This window comes from Oryzias latipes, chromosome 10 (assembly GCF_053564925.1).
Source record: "Oryzias latipes strain Hd-rR chromosome 10, Olatipes_Hd-rR_3.1".
Taxonomy (NCBI): Eukaryota; Metazoa; Chordata; class Actinopteri; order Beloniformes; family Adrianichthyidae; genus Oryzias; species Oryzias latipes.
The window spans coordinates 5,653,447-5,663,199 of NC_136246.1; the positions used below are offsets into that span (position 1 = coordinate 5,653,447).

At 42.2% G+C, this 9,753-nt stretch overlaps 1 long non-coding RNA gene across 1 annotated transcript; it reads left to right on the forward strand.

Annotated features, from left to right (window-relative positions):
* The first annotated feature begins 648 nt into the window (after positions 1-648).
* On the forward strand, positions 649-9,541 carry LOC144994687 (uncharacterized). Its single transcript, XR_013658281.1, has 2 exons — positions 649-9,220; positions 9,299-9,541. It is a non-coding gene; the product is annotated as an uncharacterized LOC144994687 (long non-coding RNA).
* Positions 9,542-9,753: the final 212 nt, after the last annotated feature.

The following is a 9,753-nucleotide window of genomic DNA, read 5'->3' on the forward strand; positions in this document are numbered from 1 at the left end:
AGCTGCTCTGCATACAGAGGAGGCAGCTGCACACGCGTCACATCACTTCTGCTAAGTGGACATTTACACCTAGTCAGAGGCGACTACGATGACCAAAAAGCTTTTCAAGTTAGCAAAATGCACAACCATGTATGACATGTATGATATCCGTTTGGGAGAGACCCTTATATTCAGTTGGGATGAGCAGGAACGCTGATAAAGTCCCGAGACCAGAGTTCTTTTCTTAGGTCCAAACCAGGTTTCAGATACTGATGAGACCGAAACCAATCCTGAAGGTGTGAATGTGCCTTTAAAATGCTCATCTGACACACTGGGTCCAGTTCTGCTGCTGGTTCATTGGCTGTATGAGAACTGGACCGAGTCAGTGTGACATCCTCCATTAAAAAGGACTTACATTCAGTTCCAATAAAAGGAAGTCAATTCATAATGGAGCCAGACGACATCAGAGAGCAGTGATTGCTCCAAGTCGGTCTGAGTCTACGTTTTTATGGTAACCACTCTCACCGATCAAAAGGGAGCTTGTTGGAAGGCCACGCCCCTTCCACTGAAAGTGGGCAGCACAAAATTAACAAGAACATGTTAAAAAAAAGAAAGCAAGGCAAGAATGGTTATTCTGACAAATAGAATTACTAAACAATTGCTGTTTATTTCTCTATAGAAGTCAGTGGGATTTTGGCTTCTTGGAGCCACCAGGTACTTCCTGTTTGGAACACCAGGGAGGAGGGGTAACTCAGTCCAGTTCGAATATACAGTCAATGTGCTGCTTTCCTCTGTGAGAGAGAATATTCTCTCCACAGTAAGCTAGGTTAATGATCAGTTCTGGGATTGCACAGAAAATTCATCCATTTTTAACCCATTTATCGCTGTCAGGGTCATGGGGTTGGTGGAGCTAACCCAGCTACTGTTGGGTGAAAGTGGGGCAAGTCTGAACAGGTCACCAGTCTGTTACCCAGGGGCAGTTTAAAGACACCATTCAACCTATGAAGCATATTTGTGGACCTTGGGAGGAAGCAGGAGTGCCTGAAGAAAACCCACACATGGATGGAGAGAACATGTAAAAACCAGACAGAAAGGAACCAGCCAGGATTTAAACCAGCGTCTTCTCATTGAGAGGTGAGAGTGCTAACCACTGCACCACCATGCAGTCCTACACACACATGGAAAATCTTTCTACTTTATTAATCGGTCACTTACAAGACAAATGCAGTTGAGGATTTTTATGGACTAAGACAAACTGAGGTGGATTGTAAAAATCAAAAATGAGAGTTTTTTCTTTTTCTGCATTCTTATGAGGACTTTGGCTGTGAATTTGTGTTTGATGAATAAACGGCAGTGAATCTGTTAGTTTTCACTGACAGACCTTTATTGGTAAAATATGAGAAATCCATGACAAACTCAGTATGGGTTAATAAAGAAGTGTGTGGGCGCTGTGACTGTGTATTTTCTGCATGCAGATGAGACGGTAAGACCCAGCTAAGAAAAGTAAACCTGAAAGTGTCTTCAATGTGTTGCACTGCATGGATGGAACGACACTAAGCCAGCAGCAGTCACACAGCAGGAGTGCTTCACGAGTGTCATTCTGTGTTTAAGCCACAGCTTGGTGTTTGTTTGTTTTTACTTGTCATTTGAGTTTTATGTGTTTCCTCTGTAAAGTTCTTAAGATCCTCACTTTTTTTTCACTCAATTTTCTCCCTTGAAGCTTTTAGGACAACGTAAAGTTTAAATTGAGAAAAAGTAAAGGAGAAGACTTCTGCATCAACACACTTATTCTTCAGCATCGTAAACACTGAGACAAAGAACGTCAGTGAGCACGGACTACAGAAAGATCCCCTCTGTTCAGAAATCAGATTTATCTGCAGAAATCAAATTTAATCAACACAGCTAAATGTTTAATTTGCAAAAACATGAACCACATGTTTGCAGACATGTGATTAATCGAACTATCTTTGGTGCTTATCATCTGCATGAGTATGTATGCAGTTCATAAATACAGATAGGCATGTGCTCATGTGCATGCATGTTGTGCACTTAGCCTGTATTTTGTATCTGCAAACTCAGTCATATTGTTCATAAGATTCCAGGAACTATAGAGGGTGAGGAAAAATAGGGAGGTGCTGTTTCTCTTTGCTGCAGCCTAACTTTGAGAACAAGTGTCAAATTTTCGAATTGATTTTAAAATTCTACTTTTAGTTTTTAGAGCCTTGCATGGTCAATCTCTAACCTACTTATCTGACCTTTTAACCCCATACTCTTTGGCCTGATCCTTGAGGTCTTCCAACCAGAATCCTTGAAGCGTTCCAAAAACCACTTTTAAGACTAGAGGAGATCTGTCATTTCAAGCCGTTGCTCCTCGTCTTTGGAACTCCCTCCCACTGTCGTTGTGTCAGATCGACTCCGTTGAGTGTTTTAAATCTCAGGTCAAGACGTTTTTATTCAGGAGAGCTTTTAGTTGATTTTATTCCTTGTTTTACTGTGTTTTGTTTTATTATTATTATTGTATTTTTCTGACTTTTGTGTTTTGATATGATTTTATGCTCTTTGTGTAAAGCACTTTATGATTCGTTCTTGGAAAAGTGCTATATAACCCTTGTGCTATCCTAGGCACTTCAACATTAGGAGTTGGGTCATCTAGACCCACTAGACAGTGCTCTGAACCATTTTTCTTCAATGATTTGTGATCTTCACTGGTGTCCATGGATTACATGAAATCTTTCCACCTTTATCCACCTTTGTCATGGTAGGGAGAACACGTCAATGTAAGGGTGGGGTCATCTAAGATAGCACAAGGGATAAATACAAAAAAATTCTATTCTAATCTAAGTGTTCATGGTTCATGTCTAAAAACAGAACACTTTTTCCGACTAAATGTTTTCAAATGAGTTACTTTTAGGGGATTTTATTTTGTAGGGACCTATTCTTGTCAAAAAAAAGGGGGGGGGGGGGGGCGTTGATTTGCACCCAGGGCTGATTGCAGTCAGTAAACCAGACAGATAAACACTGCTGATCAATTCTGACACCACTTAAGCCTGAATGAATCGCGTATGTTAACCAAAGATTACCAAACCCAAAGTGGACAACTGATCACAATAAGAAAACTTGTAAGAGTCCACTTACTTCCCAATTAAAGAAACACCTCCGTCACACCAAAGAAATATGAGCTCCTAAAAGATTGTTACAACGGATGTATGAAGAAAAAAAAAGTACCCCCTGCCCAATGTAGTCATGAATAGGAAATTGTAATTTCTGTTGTAAAATCAAGTCTTTTAACAAAGGTTTTGTTCCTTTTTGTCACTGGTCACTAGTGGTCATTTAAGAAGCATCAACATTTTAAGCTTCCGTTTTGAATCTGCAAACAGAAAGTTGAGATATGTTTTAAACCCTTCCCCTTCCTGTTTCTTTTGGGATTTTTATTTTCTGTTCTCTTTTTTGTTTTGTTCTTTATCTTTACTGATAATGGACCGAACCGCATTCAGTTTGCGTATTTGTGCTTTGTTGCTTTTAATGGAGCTCTTCCTAATTCTGAAGTGCAATATGATTTGAAGTGTTCAAGGTAAAAAAACAAAAACAGGCTGACATTGTCCGTTTCTCTTGATAGCTGCCATCGTTGACCAACACAATTTTGCCACCCACAGTTTTGAAGTGTTTACTTCCAAGGTTAGGGTTTTTGGTTGATCTGTGAAGTGGACTGAAATGAAACCCAACATTCTAAAAGCTGAAACATTCTCTTTGTGAGAGCAATGATGGGGTTTGATAGTCACTCTGGCTGTGAGGACTTGACTACAGTTCTGTTCAGGTCATATTGGGTTTGGGTTTTGTTGCAGCTTTTCTCTGAGTTTTTAAAACTGTGAACAACAAGCTTTTTCCAGCAAAGCACGCAGATTCATTTAGACAAAACAAAGTAAAGAAATGTGTGTGTGTGTGTGTGTGTGTGTGTGTGTGTGTGTGTGTGTGTGTGTGTGTGTGTGTGTGTGTGTGTGTGTGTGTGGTTTGAACCTTATATAAAGGTTCGAAGAAAAAAGCAATACAAACTCTGATGGGAAAGTGAGGAGAGCCAAAGGAAGGACTCTAGAAGCATCTTGATTCTGAATGAGAAAGCTTACCTAATGTCATGCTGGCTGTGGGGCAGAGAAACTGTTTGGAAGCAGGTCATGAGCTGGCGGTGTGGTTGTCCAGATGGCCTGCTGGTGGTGCCTCATGGGATAGTTCAATTTTCAGCTTGACCTTTGTATTGGCAGAGGAAATCCTGGAAAATGGAGTGAAATGAACCATCAACAAATGTCAGAATAGCTGTATGACACACATAAATACATAAATAATGTCAGTCTATGTGCCAATATTCTAAATGTTGGGTTTTAGAAGGCAGAATTATCATGACTTCAAGTTAAGCATGGGAATCAAGAAGCAACCCTTTCACTTTAACTTAAACACAAACTTCCACACTAGAAGAACAATAATGATTTAGCATGAACTAGTACAGACTGAGTGTTGTAAGGAGACCTTTAGGGACCAAGGTCCCACATCTCCAGCTCCAAGGAACATCGTCAGAACTTCCATCCTTTCCTTTCAGCTTCAGAGGTTGGAGTGTGGGCAGACTTTGTCATCCTGATGTAACTTTGGAGAAAAGCAGATAGGTTGGTAATGTCAACTCATCAGTGTGTGAAGCTAAAATACATTGAGGAGGAGGAAAGCTGAAGAAGGCAGAACAGTTTTTGGTTGGTGCAAAGAAGGTTTTCCTTAAACAGGTTTATCTTTATCTATTTTTGTTTCTTTCTGTGCTTACTATTTGTTGGGTTTGTCGTTAAAGTTTGGAATGGAGTTAGAACTGGAGTTTTAGTATCATTCCTGGAGGGTGTTCTGATTGTGTTCACATAGTTCTGATTACTTGAATCATGTGTTTTTACCAGTGAGGACTAGCATGAAAAAAGGGGTAGAGGGAATCAAAGAAGAACTTTAATAAGCTGGAAACAACTAGTTTGGATTTTTTGTGAAGCAGCCAGGATAGAGGAAGTTGGCTTCATCTGGTCCAATCAGCTCTCCTTTTGTTTGGGTAACCTCTCCACCTTCCATTTGTTTGGGTCCCTTGCTATCATTTTTAATATTCTTTTGTGCAAACAGGTGCAGAGTTTGCATTTTCCATATGGGGCTCCCTCATTTGGTATGACTTGGTATGATTATGCAGTTTTTCGTTAAAATCTGTGCTGGTTTCTTGGACATTGTTTCTGCAGAGCAATGTAGGTTCATCAGAAATTCACCCCCACCTGATTTTTTTTTTTTTGGAGGGAGGCAAGGAGCAACCTCTCCCCCTCTTCCCTTTCCTGTTGCTGCAAGCTTTCGGTTAAGCGATATTCCACTATTCCACTAGTTTACAGCCTCTCCCATCCCCTAACCTGGCATTAGTGGTTGCAAAAAAATGGGAAGCTATATCAGAGCTATCCAGCCACACAGTTTAGATCCAGATACCAGCTCAGATAAAGAAAACAAAGTCATTCATGGATCTATTTGTCTGCAAGTGGATGCATCAGAATGTAGCAGAGCAGGGAGCTTGTGGCCCAGCCCAGTGTATTTTTAAGTAACTAATACAATGTTTTTCAAACAGCATTTTCGTCTGCCCCTGATTCCCAACGATTTGAATAAAGAAATGCTCAGAAATTTGAATCTTAAATTAATTCTATATATGTCCTCCATCAACAGAAACATGCTACCAGAACATGATACAAACACCAAAAACATATCTCTTTTTATTAGAGTCTTTAAGAGTTTCGTTTTTTGCCATCAGAACAAGGAATCTGGCATGTTTGGTATTTTTTGTGCACACTTAGTTGTTCATGACAAGACTCTGCCGGTGGTGTGTTGATCACAGAGAAACTTTTGGATGTGAAATAAAATAAATGACTGTAAATGGACAGAAAGAGAGAGCAGGCATCACTGCTTGACCCCCCTGTGCATGACTGTGACACTCCAGCTTCAGGGTAGTTTTCTGTTGGAGGGGGTGACAGACGGGCTGTGTGTCTCCAAGAAAGACTAATAGAGTTTGAGCCGTCCTCCAATGTTTTTCAGGATCTACGTTGTTTTATCTCCTTAATCGCTACAGATGGTGGTCATCACAACGCTCATTCCCACAAAGCTCTGCAGCAAAAAACCCTGTCTCCAAACCTAATGGGGTGCAGATGGGACCCACACAACAATAGGCAGATTGTTGTGGTGAAAATGACAAAAGTAATGACAGGAAATGAAAATAAAATATGGAGGAGATAGAGGAAGCAGAATATGAAAGATAGCTAGGAGAGGAAAGGGGAATCATTAGAGATGGGCAGATGCTGATAAAGGAGGAGAAAGAAGAGTGTGCATAAATAGGAATTATCGAGTCAGGTGACCTGACAGAGGATTTATTGGATCCCACTTATCTGCACTGCAACTCGGGAGGTTTGATCTGTTACACAGGCTGTCTGGAGGAATCCAAGGAGGCTCTCTCCTGAGTAAATGGTGGGAAATGGAAACAAAATGCCTTTGGTGTCTTTGAACCTCCTCATCCTCCTTGACTATTACACACATACACTCCAAAGCCTTTCTTTTGGATTCTTTCCTCCAACTTTGGCTCAGCTTTCCTTTTTGCATGCAGCCTCAAACATGTCAGAGCTGGTCAATGCAGATTGGTGGGCGTGAGGAGCAAAAGCTGCAGTTGTCACACATGACCTGCTTCTTCAGTTTTTTTCCTGGCAAACCGTGAAATGGATATTTGTAGAATCAAACTCCATCTGCCTGCAGTGTGAGTGTGTGGAATCTGCATGGCCACGCACATCAGCGTTCCCACATCCAAACCTTTGAACGCTCCCATGTTGGCTCCTGTGAAAAGGTAGAAATTGAATTCTGATCCTCTTGTTGGACAATGTTTATATGTTCATCCGTCCATGTGACGACTTCTTCTGCATCTGATTTTGAGCCTGTGAGCCCAGTAATGAATATGACCTTTAATGTGTGCGGTGTTTGAAAGAGCAGAAGCCCCGGGAGGTGAGACGTGATTCCTGCGCTCACATGAGCTGCTGGCATGTAATTAGTGGGAAATTGGATTGCTTAATTTAATAACCTTATTACTGCTGCAGTTCAGTATTTTAGCTTATTAAGGGATATGTGGCCTATACCAAAATACAATATTTCTAAGGCCAGAATACAACCTCCTGACATTTTAACATTACCAGTCTTCGTCACTGTATTGATTCATTCACAGCCTGAACAACACAGAGGGCTCAACGAGAAATAACTTTTCATGTGGTTATGCTCCAGATGATTTATTGCACTGGAGAAAACAGAGTTTATTAGTGAAATAGGAGTCACGACTAAGCTTTCAAACTGTTGAGCAATAAAATCCACAAGTGTGTTTAAGCAGGTTCTCTGCAGCTGTTGCTGTGTCAACCTGAGGTTTTCACTCACTCATCAGGTCACAATTTAAACGTCTGTGGGGGGGTGAGACTGAGCTGGACTGAGTTTTTAAAAATGAGAGCTCAAAAAGTAAAATCAGTACAACACTTCTGCACCCAAAGCTCTCCAGTGCATTTTGATTTGACATTTTTGCTACTTGATTTTGGCTTAAGAGGTTAAAGTTTTCCAGAACAAAAAAAAAAAAAAAACATAGTTCATGACTCTTGCTCTTCACCTTGTCACACTGCAAACTGCAGTTACACACAAAAATATCAATGACACCACAAAAATCACATTCAGTGGACGATGGATTTCATGATGGAGACAGACTGGTTTTAGCTGGAAATAGTATTATTATGTTATAATTTGACCATTCAGCCTGCGAATGCGTCTTCCTGTTTCCCCTGTTGTTATGTTGCAGTGATGATTGGAACTTCTATAAGTCAACACGTAAAATGAAGGTCTCGACAGGACTTATTCTTGTTTTTTTCAATATTGGATTCTTAGTTTTCCATTTTAACTTTCCAAAAGCCAAGTTCCATAACTGGAGTTTGGCAGCCGCCTTCAACTGCCACCCAAACCACATTGCACTGGCCCCTTTTGAGTGCTCCTACAGGTGGTGGGCCCGTGGCAGAGTGATTCCACTTCATTCCTTCGGGCGGGGCCGACCGGTCACCAGGCACTCGCCTGCTTGCCCCAACCCGAGGCCTGGCTCCAGAGTGGGGCCCCAGTGACGCCAATCTGAGTGATGGGACAGGATCATTGTTTGTTTTCTTCTCATGAAGAGGGTTCTGAAACACTCTTTGTCTGACTTGTCACCCAGGACCTGTCTGTCATTGGAGACCCTACGAGGGGCAAAAGCCCCAGACAGCTCAGCTCCATCACTCCTGCCCCAGGTGGAGGAGTTTAAATATCTTGGGGTATTGTTCAGGAGTGAGGGAAGATCTAAGCGTGAGTCCGACAGGCGGATTGGCGCAGCATCTATTATGCAGTCATTGTACCGGTCCGTTGTGGTGATGAGAGAGATGAGCCAGGAAGCAAAGCTCTCAATGTATGGGTCGATCTTCATTTAAAGACTCACTGATGGTTATGAGCTCTAGGTCATGACCGAAAGAACGAGGTCCCGAATACAAGTGGCTGAAATGAGCTTCCGCCATAGGGTGGCTGAGCGCTCCGTTACAGAAAGGGTGAGAAGCTTGGTCACACGGGGAGAGGTCAGTGTAGAACCGCTTCTCCTCCACATCAAGAGGAGGTAGTTGGGGAGGCTCGGACTTCTGGTCCAGATGCCTCCCTGGTGAGGTGTTCCGGGCATGTCCCACTGGGTGTTATGTTTGATAGGGGCTGGACCCAGAAGCAAGACAGAGACTGTAGTAAGCTGGGAATCCCAAAGAAACGCTGTGGCATTGACTAAAAGTTTGTATGTTGCATTTGATTTACTATTCAAATCAAATGCAACATACAAACTTTTATCAATGTTTAATATTGAATAGGAACTTAGCTAATGTGAGTAACTGTAACCAAGAGTTTAGGTCATTGCTTTTCTTTGGAAGAAACTTATCACTGTATCAAAATGCAAATTAATTATTTTTGTAAGATTTCATCAGTTACTTCCTTGACCTTAGCAACGATTTGACTTCTTTCTCTTCAAAACCACTTTGTCACGGTGCCTCTGTCAGGTTCCTCCCCCCTCCCCTCTCTGCTTGGCCTAATTCTCCGCAGCTGCTGCCACTCATCTCATCAGCCTGCCAGACCTTCAAAAGGAGCTTCAGGACCAGTATTCAATGCGAGTTCGTTGCCTCTAATGGTGCATGGTCTAGCCTCCAGTAATCCATGTTTGATTACCTTCTACTTCTCGCCTCACGCCTCTTTGTCCTGTTTCCAGGAAAACCCTATTCCACGAGTGAGTGGTCAAGCGGACGTGCCGAGCAGTTTCCATCCACACTCACCTCCTTCAGTGGAGCGCTGTTTGATTCCACATCAACTCTCAAGCCACGGTCGGTTCCTCGAGCTGCGTCTCCTGTCCTCGTCTTGTCTCGGATCCACGGACCCCCTCCAGCCAAGTCGCCTCCCTGCCGCACCAAGACAACATCACCAGCTGAACCAATAAACCCATTACTTCCCACTACTCACCTCCTGTCATCCTTCCGGGTTCCAGCATCTGGGTCTGCCTAGCCTAGTCAGCCATGACACACTTGAAGTTACTTGAAGGTAAAGCATGAAACATGCATGTGATTGGCACATTAGTGATGTTCTTCCACCACTGTGGATATGGTGGGAAGACAAAGGAACACAAACATTTTGTTAGACATTTTAGAGGTTGAACACACAATACTATCT